This window comes from Cavia porcellus, unplaced genomic scaffold (genome assembly GCF_034190915.1).
Source record: "Cavia porcellus strain 051 isolate PalLab524CR breed Dunkin Hartley unplaced genomic scaffold, mCavPor4.1 scaffold_25, whole genome shotgun sequence".
Lineage (NCBI taxonomy): Eukaryota > Metazoa > Chordata > Mammalia > Rodentia > Caviidae > Cavia > Cavia porcellus.
Window position 1 is genome coordinate 41,149,610 of NW_026947508.1, and position 22,842 is coordinate 41,172,451.

At 41.8% G+C, this 22,842-nt stretch overlaps 1 pseudogene; it reads right to left on the reverse strand.

The window, feature by feature from the left end:
• The window catches only part of LOC100715458 (cytochrome P450 4A6-like), a 51,226-nt pseudogene that overhangs the window by 18,311 nt on the left and 10,073 nt on the right, over positions 1-22,842 (reverse strand).

A 22,842-nucleotide genomic window follows, 5' to 3' on the forward strand; every position in this document is an offset into this window, starting at 1 on the left:
ATAACTTACAGATTTAGAAAAAATATTCCTAAAATTCATTTGGAAACAGAAGAAACCTAGAATAGCAAATGTGATTCTGGATAACAAAGGTAAGGCAAGAGGCATCTGACTTGAAATTATACAACAAAGATACAAATAGGGTTGGGGATTTACCTCGGTGATGTAAGGCCTGCCTGGCAAGCGTGAGATTGTGAGTTTGATCATCGGTACAAAAAAAAATCTACAATGATAAATGAGCATGGTACTGGCAAAGAAATAGACCTGAGAATCAATGTAACAGATTAGAAGGTGCAAACACAACTACAAAGACTACTCGGCCACTTTATATTTGACAAAGGAGCTACATATGTTCACTGGAAGGATAGCCTCTTTAATAAACGGTGCTGGAAAAACTGGCTTTCCACATGCCAAAGGCTGAAACTAGACCCATGTCTATCATCATGCACTAAACTAAAATAAAAATGCATCAAAGATCTAAATATTAAAGCAGAAACACTAAATCTACTGGAAGACAACTTAGGTAGAAATTTTGGCTGCATATGGATAAGCAAAGAGTTCATGAACAAAACACAAACTGCTTGGGTAGCACTTCAAAGAATCAACAACTGGGATATCATCTCATCAAAAAGTTTTTGTATTTCAAAAGAAATCAACAAAGTGAAAAGCAAACCTACTGAATGGGAAAGAATTTTAGACAGCAGTCCTCAGATAAAGGACTCATATCCAGAACTTATAAAGAATTGAAAAGCATCATCTCCAAATTCAGACACCCTCTCCAAAAATGAATACGCATTTCCTAGATAAAGATAAACAAGTACATGAAGTACATGAAGTAATACTCACCACTACTGGTCATTTGAGTAAGTACATGAAGAAATACTCACCACTACTGGTCATTTGAGAAATGAAAATTAAAACAGCATTGATATTCCATCTCACTCCAGAAAGAATGGCTGCATTCCAGAAGTCAACCGATAACAAATGTTGACTGGGCTGTGGAGAAAACAAAACACTTTTCAAGTTGGAGTGCAGACTGATTAAGTCACTGTAGAAATCAGTGTGGAGATTCCTCAAAAACCTAGGATTGGAAGTTGCATTCAATCCAGCTATTCCACTCCTGAATATTTTCCCAGAAAAATTGAAAATGTCATGTCTCAGTGATATATGTGTACCCATGTTTATAGCTGCAAAATGTGTAATAGCAAAATCTTGGAAACAAGCAACATGTCCATGAACTGCAGAATGGAAGAAAAAGATGTGGTATTTTTATGCAATGGAATATTAAGTCAGCTATGAAAATGATGATCTTGAATGTTTTATAGGTAAAATGGAGGCAACTCGAGACTATGCTCACAAGTAAAATAAAACAGACTCACATGTTGTAAATATTGTGGTTGTCTCTCTGGGGTAAAAAACAAATAATAATAAAAAGCTAAAAGAGTGATGGTATCCAAAATGTACAACAGATATTGTAATAAAGAAAGGGAAGGAAAGTACACAAAAAAAACAATGACTTGTATGAATACTCATAAAACTGTATGTACGTTTAAGTGTGAAAGATAGATAACCATACTACTAATTCTTTGTGATTTTATCAAAAAGAAGAGTTTGTGCTGTCATTGCTTGATTGTCTGTTCATTTTTTTATGCTTTGGTTTTGTAACTTGAGCAACTACTTTTAAGATAACAATGTGTAATATATTAACTAGCGTTGATTTCCTACAGTTATTTTTTAAATTCTGTATTAAAAACACCATGGGGAGGCAAGTTCCTTTGTGACATTGTGTCTTTACTTCTTTGGGGAAGGTACCAGAAGAGGACTACCAGGGTAAAGGAATTTCTAGTTTTACTTTTTTGACGGGTCGTCATGCTAACTTCTACAGTGGTTGTACTAGTTTACATTACTGTCAACAATATAAAGGGTTCCATTTCCCCTGAAGCCTTGCCAGAATTTGCTCTTATTTCATTTCTTGATGAAAATCATTCTCTTTGGAATTAAGATGGAATCGCAGTGTTGTTTTGATTTGATTTCTCTAATGGAAAAGATGCAGAACATTTTTCACATATTTACTGGACATTTGTGTTTCTTCTGAGCATGCAAATGGAATAAAAGACAAGCAAGAATTATACTCATATCTGATAAGGCAAACTCCAAGGCAAAATTAGTCAGAAGAGACAAAGAAAGTCAATACACATTGATAAAGCAAGAAAGAAATGTAACAAAAGAAATGTAACAGCTATAGATATATGCACTACACAGAAGTGCACCCAAGTTCATAAAAACATCATGTGATATATCACAAACTTTATTACATTAATAATGTGTGACTAAAATACTCCACTTATACTAATAAATGTATTATCCAGATCAAAAATTAATCAACAACAAAACACCAGAATTAAACTCTACTATAGTTCTTAATGGATATTTCTAGAACATTCTATACAACAGTTAAAGGATATATACTCTTTTTTCATTAGTACACATCACAATACATGATTACATTTCTTGAGGGATTTGCTACATGTGCACAAAACATTTATGTTTTGTTTTCTTCTCATTCCTTATCTCCTCATCTCTCCCAAACCTTTGCTCTCTCCAACTCTTGGTCCTCGTCTCATTTGTAAAAGCTGTATTTTCATCATCATTTTTCCCATCCATTATTTTTTCTATCACTTTTCCCTTCTCCCTCCATCTCTTGTTTCTCCCATTCTTTTGAAAAAAGATTTCTTTACTTCTGTACTATCTATCTATCTATCTATCTATTCTCTGTCTGTGTGTGTGTGGGGGGGGGGGTGTGGGTGTATGTGAGATGGGGAACCAGCACTCAGGGAGTCATCAAAGATGGACAGCTTTGCTGAATCTCCTTTCCCAATTAAGGAGGTAGAGGCTGCACAGGGGCTGCCCTTTATTGGAGAAGCTGCTGTTGTCTGAGATCCTCTCCTAGGGGTTGACCCCTTTGTTTACCTGGGATGGATCAACCCAGCCCTTAAATGATATTGTGCACTCCTGAAGCCTCCTGAGAAGCTTTATGAGAGGTCTCTCTCTCTCCCTATGAATGAAAGTGGCCAGTAGGTGATTGGTGACAAGCTGGGTGCCCTTCTTAGACCTCAGTGTGTCTGTACAGAATAGGATCCCTGAGGTCTTCATGTCAGACTAGATCTGAAGGATTTCCTGCTCTGCTCAAAATGGATTCTAGCTGGAACCTATTCTGAAAAATCTAGTGTGAGAAATGTTAACCCTTAAGTGGAATGAAAGCTGGTCTTTTTCCCTGACTTGGTATATCTCCCACTGATCTCCCAGACAAGGTTCCCTTTCTCTATACGCAGCCACACTGGGAGACTCAGAAGCTATGTGGATGTGGCTTATTTGGAGTCATAAGATAAAGTAACCTGGGATGAGTAGGGTGGGTCAGATTGTCATGAGGTTCTGACACCATGGAGTGGGCACCAACTCCTTATCTTACTTCAGATGGGACTGGAAATACATTCTGGGTCTCTCTCCTTCCAGGAAAAGATAAGCACTACATGTGACTTTGGAAACTTTATTACAGGGAAAAGGGGCCAGAGATTTGAGTGAGAAATAATTGGGTATTCTGAGATCATGGAGAGAGACTTGTAGAGACTGGATGACACTGGGGACTAACCGATGCATAGATTGAATGGCTTCCCAAGATGCAGACAGCTTAATCATAGGACAACTATGAATATGTCCTGTAGAATGTGACCACAAAGATCCTTGATAATAGATAAGTGATGTGAAGACTGAATGAGAGAGATTCAAAGATGTTGCAGGAGTTGAGGAAAAGCCTCAAAGCCCAGGAATGCAGCTCTGCATAACTGAAAAGGAAAAAGAGAAGGGACATGAACAGGTTGGAGGTAGCATGGTTCTGTAATAACTTTGACGGCATCTCAATGAAATCTAAGTTGTGATTCTGATCATGAGAATTAAAGGAGAACTTTGTTACTTAAAGCCATCTAGACTTTTTGTAGTTTATTATAGCAGTTCGTGGAAGCTAATACAAGGATAGTCAAGAAGTAGAAAGGAAAACGTAAAGTAGAAGGGCAGATTGTAAAAGAGAAGATAATTAGAGCTTAGATAGGCAGAGATAAATGCAGATGGGAGACAGCAGTCAGAGAGCTCCAAGAAGACAGGAAGCACAGAGCAGGCTGGTAGAGGATAGGAGGATAAGAAGAGGGATGTGGAAGAATGAAGTGGAGCAGATGTGGGAAAATGGGATGTCAGCAGCAGACAGAGCTTCCTTGTCCCACTAGGACTGTGGCAGCTTCCTGAGATGCAGGTGGATCCCATTCTTGGACCTCAGCACAATTCATGTCACCTGGAGTGAAGTCCTGGTGGGATCTGGCCGCAGCTCAAAGCGTAGCAGGGTCAGAGCTTCAGCTCATTCATTCATTCATTGTTTCTCAATGCAGTTCCTGGGTCAGAAAGGGATAATGACATGAGAAGTGATCCTAGGCCCTGTTCAAACAAGGTCAGTCTTTGGCCCCTAAGTCACAGCCCAATGCTGGGCATCTAGGTTGCACCTTCATGGGCCCAAACCAACCTCTTTCCTCACAGTCACCAAAACCTATTCCAGATCATAATTCATGATTGTCAGTGCCTACAAAGGCTTTTCCTGACTCTTCTTTGTTGTCAGAGGCATTAAATCTCCTTTAGGACAGGGTCAATGCTCTAAAGGAGAGAGTCTTATCCCATAGGTAGTTCACGTCTTCACTAAGGAACATCACTCTGTTCTCCTAGTGTGAAGATCACTGATCAAGGCCAGACAGGAAAGAGTGGGCTTGAGTGGATCACTGTCTATATGAACAAAGCATCTACATTCATAAGAGCAGTCAGGTGATAATGAGAGGCTTTTGGGATGAGGAACCTTATACATACAGCCCATCTGCCTCTCACTCAATAATCAGCATCTTGGCCTTTGGTCAGTATCTTGCTTCCCATTTGTCCACACTGTATACCAGCATCAATAACCTTTTAATTTTACTTCAGAAGTGTCCCTGCCTGCTATTTTGAGTTTCTCTTCTAGAATTTGCTTGTGCTCATCTCCCCTTCCACACACACCACTGGTCTTATGCTGTACATCAGTCAGGACTCTGTCCAAATACCTAAGCTATATCCCTTCTCCTGTATGTGCTGTCAACTCACCCACTGTATACTGGTTGAACCATACATTCTTCATCATGTTGACCATTATTGAGTCTAATTTCCCTCTATCTCTGCCTGCATACCCTCAAGGCTCATGCCAATGACAAGCCTACCCTCAACTCTTTGCTGTTGTTCCTCTCTCCAGTGGGCCCCCATGGCACCATTAGTGGTAATTAAGGGACACACCACTATCCAGTGTCCAGGACAGTGTCAGGAACATGGAATATTCCACATAAGAGAGTGAAAGAATAATGGAAGAAATGATCCACACTGTGTATAGGTATCTAATCCTGCATAACCCCTTGTGTTCTTTTCACTGAACCAGGGCAAGAACCCTGAAGCTCTGCCTTCCTATTTCTTAGCATAGAACTTTGCACAGAAATGCCTGTGTATTTTCATGAAGTTAATTGAACTTTAAAGAAATAACATTAACACAACATAACATAACATAGCATAGCAGAACATAACATAACATAACATAACATAACATAACATAACATAACATGTGAAGGAATAGAGAGAGGGTAAATTTTTCTAGCTAGTAACTGAGCTCCCTCATACTATCTTGTCCTCCAATGATAATGTGCTGATTTGTACCTAACGTGTATTAAGATGTACTCAAATTTGGGGAAACTTTTCTTGGAAAACTGGTTTCTGGAAAAACAACAAATTTAAATTCTCTTCTGTACAAGTTTATATAGCATGGTAGTACTGACAGAATCAGCTCAGAAAAATCCTCTTACTATTTACAAGTATTATAGCAATGAATATTCTTCATGATGAGTCCTGCAGCCCTTGTGGATTTTCACAGCAACCACTTGGAGTGTGCTTATTCAACTCCCCAACTATTTTGGGTTTATCCATTATGCACACTTCGGTAAAGGCCTGGTGATGTTAAAATGTGAGTTTTCTCTCAGAGGCATTTTAGTAGCTCTTTCTTGTGTTTTTGTTAAAGTTGTTCTAGGTGAATATGTAGCAATCCCTCTTCATGTACAGTATTTTATTGACTGAATTAACTAACACAGATATGCAGTATCAATAAAAAAATAAAGTTCTGAAGCCAAAAGCTCAAAATACATGAGACAATATTGAATCTGTCTATGTAATAGGCAACAAACTTTTAAATGTGTGGCTTTAACAGTAGCACTAGTGAGTCTGGTAGAATTCCAAATATATAAGAGGATTTTGGAAAAGTTCATTTTTGAATTGTCTTCACTTGACAAGAGCAGCTGTCTGTCATTTCTCTTTTCCCCCTTTTCCCACTTTTAAATAAATTGTGATTTAAAGTAAATTTCAATGATTCATTCCAGTGACTGGTGAGTTAAGGACTGAATGTGGTGGGCTGTTCTAGAATGTGAGAAAAAACATAGCTAACATTTAAGATGCCTGGAAATTGATTACATCTAACACTTTAAGGATAGTTTGCATGAATAAATATAACTCTGAAAATGCAAACTTCAAAAGTATGAAAACAGTAAAACACAGAGTTTTAAACATACACTCACATGGATTTTTGGCTGGCCACTGGAAAGACCAGTATGTCAGAATCTCCATGGTGTGTCCTGAAATGCCACAGACTCACCCACATGATGCTTCTTACCATCAAACACAAACAGAGACACACCAGATGCCACATAGGAACACAGAGAGTCATAAATATTAGATACTTGCCAAGAGGAGCTCTCTCTCTCTCTCTCTCTCTCTATCTATCTCTCTCTCTCTGTCTGTCTCTGTCTCTGTCTCTCTCTCTCATACACACACACACACACTCATACACACACACACACACACACACACACACACACTCATATACATTATTACACATGAGATGCCACATCTTGATCCTCCTCCAAAGGAATGTGTGGCTGTGTTGGGTAGAATCCAGTGCAAACCAGGAAAGATACACAGATACACCGGCAGAGAGAGAACCAGGGCCAGGGTAGGAGGAGTCAATATCCTGCTTCCAAATCTTAAGGAGACAGGAAGCCAAAAGGTGGGAACAGGAATTGCAGGAAGACAAACAAGGGGCTGTTCATTCTCACAGGTGACCCCTCCACTCTTCCAGGGACCTCATATTTCTGGATTTGGCCACATCTTTGGTCACAATGATACCTGTGGAGCAGGTAGGAGATGGAAAGAAGATTGATTACATCCATGAGGCAGGTCCTTGGCCTGAGTTAGTAAGGGCCATACATACACAAATGGCCTAAGTGCTGCAAATCATCACTTTTGGCAGGATGATCCTATTATGGGGAGGAAAAGTGGGCATGGAGAATAACCTAGAATAGGCCAGGAGCAGAAAAAGGCAAACTGATAAACAAGAGCAAGAAACAACTGGAGGATTACAGCTCATGACAACTCACATCCATCAAAAGGTGTCCATGAGTCATTGCCAAACATATATTAGCTTGCTTTGTATCCCATAAGCAAACTCCAAGAAAGACACTGCTCTACACCTATTTTTCAGATGCTAAAGTCTCCATGAATGGCTGGTCTCCCTCATGTCCACACAGCTTGGATGTGGCAGGTTGGAGTCAGATCCATGAATCAATGGACAATACTGTTCATGATGGGGTACCAGATCAGATCATCAGCTGCACCCTTCAGTTAACCCAAGGGCTTTTCAGAGAATGGACCCTATTTTACCCATGACATGAGGACGAATATCTCCCATATTTAATAAATGGAAATGGTCAGATCTCCTTATTTCTCATCTGATTCTGTTTATGCAGATTGAGTAAGGACATTTAAGGACTAATGTCCTAAAGCCAACATTTAATCTAGAGCTTCACTCTGACTTGCTGAGATGTTGATGAATTCAAACTCTAGGTCAAGAATGTCCCTTTCCTAATTTGCAGTTAAAGATCCAACTTACAGATGAGAAAGGAGAGACTCCACAAGGTTTAGAACTCCTAAGGACAAGTTGACTTCCAATCTTCCCTTGTCATTGCTTAAGTGAGTCTGGAAGGTCATTCCTTTAGGTAAGGATTGCCCATCAGGGAAGGTGACAGGTTTGCTAAGCTCTCTGCTCACACTTCATACAGGAGGATAAAGCCTCGGGGCTTCCTTGATATACGTAGTGGTATAGGGCACCTGGTCCAGGTGCTCCCTGAAATGAAGCCCATCCTGAAGGTCAGAAAGTGTCTGGAAAGACTAAGTGTCCCCCTACTGAAAAGGCTATGGGTTCCCACCTTTTGAGTTCTTACTCACCAAGTGATGGAAGTTTCATTTCTGAAGAGACTCTGGACCTTCTCTCTGCACTTCTGCTTGGGGTTCGCAGCTAGAGCACAGAGGATCCAGGAGATGCCACTGGCTGTGGTATCATGGCCTGCTGAAATGCAAGTGTTCACCTCAACATGCAGGTCCTTGTTAAATAAGCTGCTCCCATAGTTGATCTTGGGGCAGATACAGGTAAGTGATCAGGATTTTTCCCTCCCTTTGTGCTTCTAGGAAAAGTCTTAGGCCTCTCTCACTCATATTCACTTTGGCGAAAAGGAGGATGTCCAGGAAGTCCAAACACCTCTTCCTCTTGATCTTCTTTAACTGTCTCTTATCCTTTAGCTGAGACTTCCTCTGCTTGATTACCTAGTCTCTTGCAAAAAGAGTTTACCAAATATAGAAAAGAGCTACCAAAACCCACAGTAGCCCCATATGTCTGTCCAATTTCCCCATCTGGAAGTCTTTCAGAGCTTGACATGAGTGTCGATGTGTGAGTCAGGATTTCGGAGTCTGTGGTATCATTCGATAAAGGTCAGCTCTCTGTGCAGGGGCACAACACACAGAGGCCCCCTTGAATGTTTCTGAGATGATGTCATTGAACATCACCATGTGAGGTCACAAGTAATCCTCTGCACATCACCTGACACACCAGTATCATGGCTTTCTTGCATAAGGGAAGTAGCAACACAAGTGGGTCCCAGGTTCTCCAGGAGCATCAGGGTCCCCCGTTTTGCCTGAGGGATCATGGCCAACTCCATTGGTTTGTGCTTGTTAGAGGAGAAGAAATAGGAGACAACCTGTGTTCTCATGGGCAATCTTGCAGGCTTGTTTAAAAAATTGGCCATCTGAAGACAAACTGTAGATGATGTCATTCTAGTAAAAGACATTCCTCACACAGGGAAAGGTCAGACTGTTTAGATTTCCAATGGCTTGGATGTAGGAGTGAGAATACCTGAGGAAGAAGATGCAGAACAGATTTAAGTCTGAAAAGGTCTGATGAATCTAGAGCGGTGTTTATCTTCATGATGGAAACACAAAACAGAAGCACATGTTACTTCTGTTTCACAGCCCTTGTAACTCTCAGACCCTAAGAACAAAGCATAAACATCCAGGCTTCCAACCAAACTAGGGATCAAGTGCATGTGGCTGGGAGAGTGAAGGATTTAGAGCTGGACTGGGGCTGCAGTCAGATTCTTGCTTTCTGTGAAGATCAGCACTGAAACTGTCTCATCTGCCTCTATGTAGTAAAAAGAATTTAGGTCCTTACCATTAGTAAAAAGGACTTACTAGGTGAAGTGCTGTCACTGGCCTGTTGAACTGGGCACATCTCTGGTCACTGAAGGCACACTTCACGATTGAGTCTAGTGTCATCAAGGAAACATGCTGAAAGATCTCCAGAGGCATGTCCTCACTGAGGAGCTGGTCCTGTCTGTCCTGTGGTAGGAAGGTGGCATTGACCTTCTTATCCCCAGAAATTCTGTGATAAATAGATCAAGCTTTCCCCTTACATTTTCATATAACCTGTTCTGAGTTCCTTACTTCAGAAAGCGGATGCACCAAAGACTGAAAAAGCAGATTTTGTTAAATTATACCTATATTCTCACAATTATTTAAAAATTAAGTATAGTATCCCATAAGACTTGAAAAAAAGTTGAATTTTGGAAACCAGTTATATATAAAGAGAAAATGACTTCTTCAGTGTTCTGAGAACTAAGCTTGGCCTGAGGGATTGGCAGGACTCCAATATAAGGAGGTAAATATGTCAAGGTTAATATTCCACTAATGGGATGTTTTAATGGTGGCCATCAGGGACTTTCATTTCTGCTTCCTTATATAAATTTGCTGAGAAGAGTTGGGCTGAAGTCAACTATTGAGACATAATTGATTCTCCGTCATCAAATGTCACACTGTGAGGTTCTTAGGTCACTGAAATTGCCATTGCCCATGACAGCCAGGGACAAGTACTGTCATGTGGTGGGACTGACTACCTCTGTTCACCATAATGAAGACCTGAATATTGGAGATTAGGCGTCCCATCATAACTTTCTGGTGTGGTTTAATCTTGATGCCAGATCCCTGTATGTCTCATTTAAGTTTTTATTTATTATCTTGCTATGTAGGTTAGGATGGTCCCAAACTCAGTGTGAAGTTAAGCTGGGCTTCAACTCATCATTTTCCTGCTTTAGTCTATGCAGTGCTATGATTACAAGCATGTGCTGCCATGCCTTACTGTCACATCTGACTTGAGGAGCTAACTGAGCCATGGCCTGATGGTGTTATGCCTGTAATTATGATGGAGGGCTGTCTGTGGTAGAGAGTAGAATATGAATGTGTGCTGTGAGTGGAGGGGGAACAGTAATAGACTCATCAGTATCCCTTGGACAGAGTTGGCCATGACAGCCACATAGGGTTACAGGATGTCATAGTGGAAGGCTTGGGTCAACATTTGCCGGCACTGGAATCATGTTGGTCCATTCAACAGAAGCAAACCATAGCCTGTGCAGGAGACAGGGGTGTGCATGAGTGTGTGAACAGTGAGATCAAAAGGAAGAATGGGCACAATTTGATTCACATAAATGGTGAAATTCAGGGGAAAAAATCAGGAAAGCAGAATTTCCTGGTTGAAGACAATAAGATTAATCGTTTTCAAGAATGTAAATGATCCAATTATTCTGGTAATCTGACGTGATTATGATAGCTGGGACATAAAGTTTGTAAAATGTTGAAGACAGGCAAAGGAAACAGTCCAATAAACACTAGTCTGAGAATGCAGAGAAATAGGAAGAAATATAGAGGGAGCTGAGTCTCAGGAAGATTCCAACCAGAATGATAGATTCTGAATTTGTGGTTAGAAGGAGAAAAATATGTCTTAATTTACAGATTGAACATTAGAGTGGTGACCCATCAGGGCTTGCTTTCTGTGAGCCAGAGAGATATTTTTCAGGAACCCTAACTGAGGAATGATTGTATTTAGATATACATACCAATCCAGGGAGACAGTAACCTATACATACCATAAGATTTGGGGTCTGAAAGAAAAACAAGTGGAAACTGACATGTATAGAAAATTAACTCTGACCAATGAACACAACCTCAAGAAAGCTAAGGTTTGAGGATATGGGCTTCCATGAGTTTCTGATGACACTTAGTTGACAAGTTGTCCCATGTCTTTTCCCATGATCTTTCATTTTCTTCTATCTCTGTTCTAACAGTCAATGGGACTCAGAAATGTCACACCTGAGTACCAGCAGATGAACACACCAATGACATAGATAAAAAGTTGGTGAAAACTGCAAGCCATATTCTCAGTGCTCAAGAGTAAGACAAAACCTTTTGATTTTTTGGCAGTAGGCAATGGTTTTGTTACTGAAGAAAGGAGAAAATTAGAGCTTTTAAACCACTAACCCTGTAAAGATGAAATTACTCTTTTGTATATGGCGCAATATGCTGACAGATCACCTCACTTAAGAAAAGAAGAAAATAAATTCAGACACACAGATCCAATTTAAACATTCAGTACTAAGTAAGTATTACTGGCTTTAGGCTGAGATGTAGGCTGGGAAGAAAGAGAGGTGAGCAGAAAATTCACATATTGACATTTGAACTGCTACTGTCTCCTGAAATTTTACAGATTCTAGGGATGGACTCAGGAGGGAAAAAAATGCTACTATTGGGATGGGGTTTAACTTTCACCTGATCTCCCCAGAATCATTTTTATGTAGTCAGGATCATATAGCAAGACGGTAAGTCTACTTCTCCAGAATCAGCAAGGACAAGCACTTGGGAATTCCTTTGCCCATTTTAACACTTGTTGCAGCTCCTGGCCCTCTTGGAACTGTTATGGAGGAAAAGAAATCTAATAATGCCATTCTTAAAAGTTTATTTCTTGGAGCAGGGGTGAATGTTTAAAGGATCATGGGGTTGTAGTACCAAACCTGTAAACAGGGATCAGAGACTCAGACTCTACTTGAGGCTATGGATTCTGATCCAGACTATTACTCTTACTTAGGACTTGATTCAAGCTGAGGTTCTGTCCCCCCCTTGTGCTATCACTGGGTTTCCCTTAGAACTGTCTTTACAACCTCACATAGCAAGCGCTCAAGCAGTGCTCAGGAATGAACTCCATGATGCACAAGATTTTTCAGAGGCTTAGAGTTGAAAGGGTTGCTGACCCAGACCGGACACTGTAGCCAGAAAAAGCCTCAGCCAGAATTAGGGAGCTCCTGTCTCCCCCGCCCCTAGAGATTTACCTGTAACACTATACACTCCACCCTTCGGAATCTGCCCCTGGTGCCAAACGTGTGCCAATAAAATACCTGTGCATCTCTAATGGCCTTAGGGCACTGCCCTAAGCTTAGGCTACTTATATTCCCCCACACCACGTGTCTGGGTGAGAGAGATCGCCAGATTCCAGCGGCCAGCGCGCCAGTCCTCTCTCCCCGTGTTCCCAGAATAAAGGCCTCTTTTGTTTTATACTCCTCATCTTTTGGAAATATTTTTCATCTTCTGGAAATAATCCTATCATTTGGTGCCATGTGACTCAATAGGCAGGCGATTGACTCTTGGGACACACACCCAGTTGGGTCCCCGGCCGATTCACGAACGGGTAACATCCTGGCTTGATTCTGCGCTTTTCCTTCTGCTGACACGCGTTTCACCTCTCGCCAGCCGTCTCCATGCACCACTGCCCAGATTGATTTAAGGTGAGCACACTTCGGAAGACTCGTGGCACTGGGCCAGGCCCCAGTGGACTAGTCTCCCCCCCCCCTCTCGTTTGCATGGGTCTCTAGCATTTTCATGTCCCTAGGACAGCCCTGAGCAGGTTTTTTTTCTGGGCTAGCCTGTGTCCACACTAAAATTTCTCACATTCTTTGGGTTCTGATAGCCCAAAGCAGAAATTTTTGGACCGCCCACTAAAAAAATACCTCGCTTTCCTTAAAAGCCTCGTGCTTTCACTGGCAAAGTTGCTACTGACCTTCCACGAACTCCACTCGTACATTTCTCAGTGAGAACTGGAATACATGAGTTTTGAACCTTAGCCCTGCTACGTGGCGCTACAGGATCAATGACAGCTTTTCCTTTGGGCCACCAGCTTTTTTGCTTGCCTTAATCAACGACGGGAAATTTACTTCCTACATCCAAGAAAACACCGTTACAATGCTTAATCTCCAATTTACGTACTTTGAAAATTAAAAGTACCATAAAAACTAAATTATTAACTTTTTACTGCCAGGAAGTTTGGCCTACGTACCCACTCCTTGGCAAGTGCTGGCCTCAAGAAGGAACGTTTGATGCTTCAATTCTAGAAACACTTCATGATTTTTGGAGGGCCAGTGGAGGCTAATGAAAACCCAGCTGTGTTTCTAAATCAGCTTTGGGAAACCTTAATTAAATATACCAATGTAAACCCAGACTCTCATGAAGGGATAACTGTTGTTAACTCCTATTTTATTTCACAGTCTGCTCCTGATATTCGTGCAAAATTACAAAAGGTTGAACATGGCCCTCAAACTCTACAAGGAGATCTACTTAAATTAACCTTCTGTATCTTCAACAATAGAGTCAAGCTTCAGAAAGAGGAAAAGCAAGCTCAGAAGTTAAAGTTTGCTAAATATCAGTCTGACCTCTTAGCAGTGGCACTCGGGGCTCCCAAAACAAAAAATCTACAACAAGGTGTGGCTGCCAGAGTCTTGCCTGGACCATGCTTCAAATGCAACAAACAAAGACACTGGGCATAAGACTGCCCCAACCCTGGCATTCCTCCTGGGCCCTGCCCATACTGCAAAGATGAAGGGCATTGGAAGAGCAGTTGTCCTAAGCACCAGTGAGCAACTAGGCAATCCTGTAATCCCTCGTCCACAGAAGACTTCGTCAATGCAAGATTCGTCACTGAATGACCTGCTTGGACTTGCTGTGGAAGATTGATGGGACTCGGGGCTCACAGCCCCCACTCCAGTCACCTTGATGGAGCCCCGAGTCTCACTGGAGGTCTCAGGCAAAATATTATCTCTGCTTGTGGATACGGGGGCCACCTATAGTGTACTTCCTGAATTTTCAGGACCTTGTACTAAGTCTCTGATTTCTGTTGTGGGCATTGACGGCCAGCCAAATCAACCTTTGCAGACTGGGCCTATCCCATGTAGATTCCAGACTCTTTTCTTTATCCATAGCTTCCTAGTAATTCCAACATGTTCCACACCCCTTTTAGGTAGAGACCTTCTTCAAAAGCTCAATTTTTCCTTTACTTTCTCTCTCCCCACAGCCCTAATCCTCCAAACTGCCTCACAATGTGTTGCAAAGCCATCCCCCCCTCTTCTTCCTTCTCTGGTTGACCCCATGGTTTGAGACACATCCAATCCCACTCTGGCTACACATGCCACACCTGTTTTAATCTGTCTCAAGGATCACTCAATTTTTCCCTGCATTCCCCAATACTCCATAGCCCCCCAACATTTAAGGGGACTTAAACCATCATTAAGCGGCTTTTAGACAATGGTTTTCTTAAACCTACCCACTCACCCCACAATACTCCCATTCTCCTGGTACTCAAGACTGATGGGTCCTATCACCTGGTACAGGACCTTAGGGTAATTAACAGTACTGTTACCCCAACTTACCCAGTGGTATCAAATCCTTATACCATGCTCTCTCATATCCCTCCCTCCACTACTCACTTTACAGTTATAGATCTTAAAGATGCCTTCTTCACTATCCCCCTACACCCTGATTGCCAGAACCTCTTTGCATTTACATGGACTGACCCAGACACTCTCAGGTCTCAACAACTTACTTGGACAGTATTCCCCCAGGGGTTCAGGGATAGTCCCCACTTCTTTAGTCAGGCTCTTGCTACTGACCTCACAGAACTCGATCTCAAACCTAGTGTTCTTCTTCAATACATAGACGACCTCCTATTATGTTCTCCATCCTACATGTTAGCCATATGCCACTCAGCCAGTCTTCTTAATTTCCTTCCTTGCTAGCCGTGGATACAGGGTGTCTCCTGCCAAAGCCCAGATAGCCTCCCCAAAAGCCAAATACCTAGGTCTTGCTCTCACCCCCACCACTCGCTCCATCACCTCAGATCATAAGGCAATTCTTCGTGATCTCCAGGTGCCCACAACTAAATGACAGGTTACATCTTTCCTAGGTTTAGCTAATTTCTTTCGTCTCTGGATTCCTAACTTTGCAGCCCTAGCTCAACCCCTCTACAAGGCTGCTAAGGGTCCCTTGTCAGAATACCTGGACTCTACTAGGCCCATACATGCCTCCTTTCAAAAATTAAAAGAGGCTCTCCTAAAAGCTCCAGCTCTTACCCTTCCTGATCCCACCCAACCTTTCATCCTATACACTACTTGTCAGGACACAATGCTATAGGTATAATAGAACACAAAAAGGGACCTTCTTTTCAAGCAGTGGCTTACTTATCAAAACAGTTAGATCACACAGTAAAAGGATGGGCTCCTTGTCTCCAAGCTCTTGCAGCTGCAGCCCTCCTGACACAGGAAGCTAAAAGGTTTACATTAGGACAATCTATTACAATACACTCACCTCATCACCTACGTGACCTTATCTCACATAAGGTGCTCCCTGCCCTGATGACCCCTTCTCACCTTCAACAGGTACACTTAGCTCTCTCTCAAGACCCTTGCATCTTTATTGCAACTAGTGGTCCTCTTAATATAGCCACCTTACTTCCCACTTCAGAGGGCCGTCCTCACCATGACTGCATAGAGTTTTTACAGATGACTCCCACTCCTTTCCCTCACATCAGTAGCACACCTCTCTCCTTGGCCTTTGACACATGGTTCATAGATGGCAGTTCAACAACACAGACAACCCAAAAAAGGCAGGATATGCAATAGTTAACCAGTCAAAAGTTATAGAGGCAAATCCACTGCCACCTGGGACCTCTTCCCAGAGGGCAGAACTTATTGCCCTTACAAGGGTCCAACTTATTGCCCTTACAAGGGCCCAACTTATTGCCCTTACAAGGGCCCTTACACTAGAAAAAGACAAGATTATAAATATATACACAAAGTATACATTTAGAATTTTGCACTCTCATGCCTCTATCTGGCAAGAACAGGGTTTTATTTCCACTCAAGGAACCCCTATTATTAATGCTCCCCCTATCTTTAAGCTTCTAGAGACAGCCCAACTTCCAAAGCAGGCAGCAGTCATCCATTGCAGAGGACACCAAAGCTCTACAGATCCTATTGCTCAAGGCAATGCCTTTGCAGACTCACAAGCCAAGTTAGCTGCACAAAGGCCCTGTCCTTCTCATCTTCTCCCGTTAGTCCCAAACAGTCTACCTCAGCTCAATTATTCACCAGAGCAGTTACAGTTACCTCATAAACCAGGTTACACACAAAACACTCAGGGATGGATTTTTCAGGGATCTAAACTTGTTCTCCCACATCAACAGGCCTCAGACATCATCACTGACTTACGCAACTGTTTTCATATAGGATCACAGGCCCTGTACAAACTCTTGGCCCCAATAGTCACACACCCTTCTCTAAAAGCTATCATTCTTAAGACCACTCACACCTGTTATCTCTGTGCCAGGACCTCTCCTCAGGGACGCATGGCACCCCCTTCCTTTCCTACCCATCAATTTCAGGGACACACCCCTGGTCAGGACTGGCAGATAGATTTTACACACATGTCCCGCCACAAGACTCTCAAATATCTTCTCACCTTTGTCTGTACCTTTTCAGGATGGATAGAAGCCTTTTCCACAACCAGGGAAACTGCTGATGTAGTTACCAAAATTATATTACAAGGAATCATCCCGAGGTTTGGTCTACCTCAGAGTATTCAGTCAGATAGTGGTATTCAGTCAGAAATGCCTTTATTTCTCAGATCACTCAACAGGTGTCCTCGAGCTTACACATCACCTGGCCCCTACCATACCATCCACAATCCTCAGGAAAAACAGAAAAGGCAAATGGCCTCATGAAGACACACCTTACAAAACTCACTTTAGAACTACACCAACGTTGGCCTCAACTTTTGCCCTTAGCCTTAGCCAAGCTCAGGGCACTTCCCCGGGCTCCTACTTTCTTAAGTCCTTTTGAACTTATGTATGGCAGGCCATTCTTACTCCACAATCTTCCTGCTCCCCAAAATCTCCCTCCCCTGGCTGACTATGTCCCAGTCCTCTCCTTCCTCCGACACCTGTTGCGACAACATGCTGATTTTTGCCTTCCACAACCCTCTGGAGAGGCCAAACCAGATCCTCCCATATCCCTAGGAGATCTAATTTATCTCAAATGTTCTAAATCCACAGGACTACAACCAAGGTGGAGTGGCCCTTACCTAGTCTACTTGGCTACCCCTACAGTGGTCAAAGTTGCTGGACTCCCATCCTGGTTTCACATCACTCAGGCTAAGAGGTGCCCTCCCAGCCCCAAATCTGATCATTCTGAGTGGTCATCTCATCTTCTGTCACCCACCTGTCTCCATTTTACGAAGGCCTCACAGCCGCAGTTAACAGGCTAAGTCATGTTTTGTTATCCAATTTGGTTCCTAATCTCTTACGCTCTATTAATGATCATTTTTACAGCAGGACTCTTGACAGTCTTTCCTAGAGACTCCCACATCATGCATAAGATCATCTTTATAATGTTCTATGTGATAACTGTCATGGTTCTTTCTACCCTCAGCTGTCTGGTTAAATGTGATATCCCTGAAAGCCTAATCCCTTATCTTCCCTATACTGGTACAGCCACCATCTCCCATACTCCCCCTATTTTTTCCAGCTCAACTCCTAGACCAGAGACAAGTTTTACACACCTACCCTCTTATCTTTTATGCCTTCGGATGGGGGAGTAATGACCTCTCATAATTTCACTCCTTCTAACCTCACACTTATTTTTCAGAATTCTACCTCACCATGATAATGATCCTACCTCAACGTCATCCTAATAAAATACCATGTCTAAATCAAAGGCACCTTCCTCTCTACCTCACCTGGGTCCTTAAATATGATAGTGCCATGTCTCATAATAGCATCATGTCTCTTTGTTTTTCCAGTCTAACATACGTACATTAACCAGTGAAGTTGTCCTGGCTAAAACACCTGGCGTCAGCATCTACCTGGGCATCAACCTTCATCCCGTCGACTCCCCTAGGCTCCAGTACAGCGCCCCCTGCCAGCAGGAAGTCGTTAAAGAGAGAAATCTTTACCCCTTTTCCTAATAATCATAAGATGGGATATGAAAGGGTTGCTGACCCAGACCGGACACTGTAGCCAGAAAAAGCCTCAGCCAGAATTAGGGAGCTCCTGTCTCCCCCACTCCTAGAGATTTACCTGTAACCCTATACCCCCCACCCTTTGGAATCTGCCCCTGGTGCCAAACGTGTGCCAATAAAATACCTGTGCATCTCTAATGGCCTTAGGGCACTGCCCTAAGCTTAGGCTACTTATATTCTCCCACACCACGTGTCTGCATGAGAGAGATTGCCAGATTCCAGCAGCCAGCGTGCCAGTCCTCTCTCCCCGTGTTCCCAGAATAAAGGCCTCTTTTGTTTTATACTCCTCATCTTTTGGAAATATTTTTCATCTTCTGGAAATAATCCTATCAAGAGTTATAGAAAATTTACATTCTTCATTAATAAATATATCAAATTGCTAACACTTAATATATCATATGTGATATTATTTAGATATAGTCTTTAGTTGGGTAACCAATATCAATGAGGTCATTAGGGTAGGCTCTAATCCAGGGTAATGATGTCTTTACCCAGAATGGAATTTTGGATGCAATCAAATGGATGGGAAAAGAATGTGGAGAGCTAGAGAGAAGAGGCTCATTTACAAGCCGAAGGTGTGCTCCTGCAGAGTCCACACAAGAGTCAGTCTTGTCAGTACCTTGCTGGTGCTTTATGCAACTAGTCTGTGACTTTATTATGGTAGCCCCAATAAAGTGATCTAATTATGTAATGCTCAGGTCCATTCTTTGGTCAGGAATGGGTTATTAGTTTACTTATTTCATGAAAGAATGAGGAAAACAGTGTTCATTTGCTCATGTGATTACATTAAACTCAAACCTGCTTACCCCACAGTGTCCTTTCCATGTACTCCTGGGTGCGTCTCTGTTATAGTTTTACTCAGTGTTCTAATCCTTAACCTGTTTTGGAAAACTCACCTTTGATATCTGTCACCTCTGTTTATAGAGTACCACAGACAGCAAGGCTTGCATGAATCATGTTATATTTTTTAAAAATGAAAGAACTAATATGTCACAATCTAGCGAGACAACCATGAATCAATAAAGCACTCACTGCCCTCCTGAAGTTCAGGTTTGCATGGTGACCAGGGAACCTTTGGCCTTTGTCCACCATGTGCTCCCTGTGTCTGTGTGGCATGCTAAATTCTGTCCTGATAATCTTATTGTGCCAGTCATGGTGGCTATCTGGTTTGATCACCTGTGGCTGGGATTACAGAAGGCCTTAGGGTTAATCTGTTTTGGAAGTAGAAGTCTGAAAGAAGACAAAACTAACCAGAGCTATAAAAATATTTCTACAACAAGCACTGAGTAAATATATGAATGAATAGAAGGATGGATAGATTCCCTGTTATTTATGAAGCACTTACTTTCTGCCAGTTATTCCCTGAGTAGTCAGTGAATGAACACAATTCATGGTTACATGGAGCTTATATTCTAGTGAGGTGCATGAAGGACAGTCAGTGCTAACCTGATCTGAGAATTATATTCCTTAAGAAGGCTGATTTATAGTCCCTGGATATGTCCTTTATAAAACTTCATTGTCAATAGATCCACTGCCAGGACTGCCCCATGGAAATCTTTACCCCCTAAACACAATGTTTGTCACTTAGGATCCCTTCACATTGGCTCTAAAGGGATTTGGAAGACCTTGTTCAATACTCCTTTGAAGTACTTGGTGTCTTTTCTAAGTCTGGTTCCTTCAAGCCATGCTCCTGAACACTGCCATTGGTTCAGCCTAATTACATGTGACATTTTTGTCCCTTAGCCATTAGAGTTAATATAAAAGTTTCAGTATTACAAATAACAAAATAAATTAATAAAAAATCTCAATATTGTAAGAGATGGAAATATTTGGCTGGAATTTCTATTAGCCAATAGCAGTTGAGAGGTGATTCGGCACCATGAGTAGTATTAGTTATGTAAAAAGTTTACACGATAAATAGTCTAGGTCACTCAAGAGCATCTTTCAGCTTGTGATAATTATATGAAACAAAAGTCACAATATCTTAAAATCAACAAATAATGTGAAAGTCTTAGTGTTAAAATTTGTATGATCAAGCATTGTCTATTAGAGTTTAGATATTTCTCTCTAACTAATGATAATAGTCTCCATATTTGGTTTCCCTTTGCTGTCAATCATTTCACCTCTTTGTAGAAAAGAGTGGTATAGCTCTCCCTTTCTCCCTGCAGGACTGACCAGTACAGGGGATCAGTACAATTCACACTCAGAGTTCAGGTTTCCCTTTACCCTACTTCCTTGTTGAGCCTAAGAAACTGGAATAGGCTCTCTCTCTTTCCTGATACAGAAAGGGCAAAATATACTGAACTCCAAAGCACTCACAATTCTATGTGTATAGGAAAATTAAGTTAATAGCTCCTGTTTAATTTTGCAGCTCAAATATCTATCCCCTTCACCTTCAGGGCATCATGCAGCTTAGAACTTTATGTGTGTCTACCACTGTGAGCACTGCACCTCCATAAAAACTACCCATTCTGGAAAGTTCCTTACTCTCAGGCAAATGTAGTGAGTAGTCTTTCTAACTCACTCCAGCAGATAACTTCTGAGATTTTTAGGTAGTTTGATACCTTCTGAGATTTTTGTATTGTTACCCCCATAGAAACTCATAGAGCAGGGATTCTAACAAACTGATACTTCTGTTCCTAGGCAAGCTGAGGAATATGTATAAAGAATGAATTCAATGATATGTGGAAGGACGCCTCTAGAAGTCTTGGGTGTTTTGGGGTTTTTTGTTTTGTTTTGTTTTTAGAACAACTGAGGCTGCTGGAGATGCTTAGCCTGGAGAAGAAGAAATTCAAGAATAGTCCTCTAACTACAAGGCTGACAAAGTATACAACATATCTGCATAAGAAAGGAGTATGCCTCAGAGCTGAGTAACAGCAGGATAGGCTTCTTGTGAAGGAACAAACTCTTCATCATTTTGATGATCCTCTTCTGAGAGTTATACTGGGTGTTCCTTAGAAGACATGTGTTCATCATATAGGAAGTTTGTCCTATAGGATGCAAGTGTAGCTCAGCATTAGAATACTTGCACAGCATGTGAAGTACTGAATTTGGAAGTTTTTTCTGTATATTCACCTACCAGTGTCTTAGAATTCTGTACTTCTCTGCCTTCCCATTACCTTGTTCATCTCCTTCCTACCTGATGTTTGTGCCCAAAGAACCAGTGGGAGGGTGGACATGGGAACTGCTGGAGAGCTTTGAGCAGCCATTGTCTGCGCAGGTAGAACTGGACTGCCTTGAACAGCAGCAGAAGCAGGCAGAGGAGGGAGGCCACTTGGAGCAGCCCAGAGATGCCACCTGGAAATCTGGTGGGATTGAGTGCAGAGATGCTCAGGGTGCAGTGTCTTTTGGATTTCAGATTCTCCTTACTATCACTGAAATCCTCAGTCTCTCCTGCCTAAATCATAACAGCATTTCCCTCCCTACTAGTGAGAAGGAGAAACAAGAGGGCAAACTTTAACTTCAGAATTCAAATTAAATTGACCAGAATGATCCACATGAAGGGAAAGGAGGAGGAGAAGGAGGAACAAGAAGTGGGAAGAGGAGGAACAATCTGGAAGCAAAAAATGAATTATTAAGGATAGGAAAGATGCCATTGAAAGGAAGAATGTAGGGAAAGGGAGAGGAAGTGTGAATACATATAATCAAGGCATATATGAAAATATCACAGAGAACCTTAAGTGAATATATTTTTACAAAATAAATGGACAAATATCTAGGAGTTGTATCTGCTGAATCATTTTTTGATAATATAAATATCACATTAGACTTAAATTTAAAATATTTTACTAGACTTCTGAGAAGATGGCAATGTGTTGAACAGTGAAAATTAGGTTTTCTGAGCTTTGGAGCCTAGACATTAGAATATAGCAATGAGGAGAAGAGAAGGAGAGAAGTGAGGCCTTGGGTCCCTGCAAGGATCTGAAGCAAGAAATGGAGCCACGTGGAGAGCAAAGAGAGAGACTTTCATGCAAAAGAGAGAGAAGGCAAGCAGTGCTTTCTTGCGAAGTCCCAGGCCAGAACATGAGAATGGTGACCTGAACCTACAGAGGCATGATGGGTGATTCCAGAGACCTCCATGGAGAAACATACCAGTGAAATATAGCAGTAGATGCTGAAGGCTGCAGTGATTACTGAGTGATCCCAAATGCCCCCAGGAAAGGGTGTGACTGTTCACTATTTTGGAAAGGGACAAAC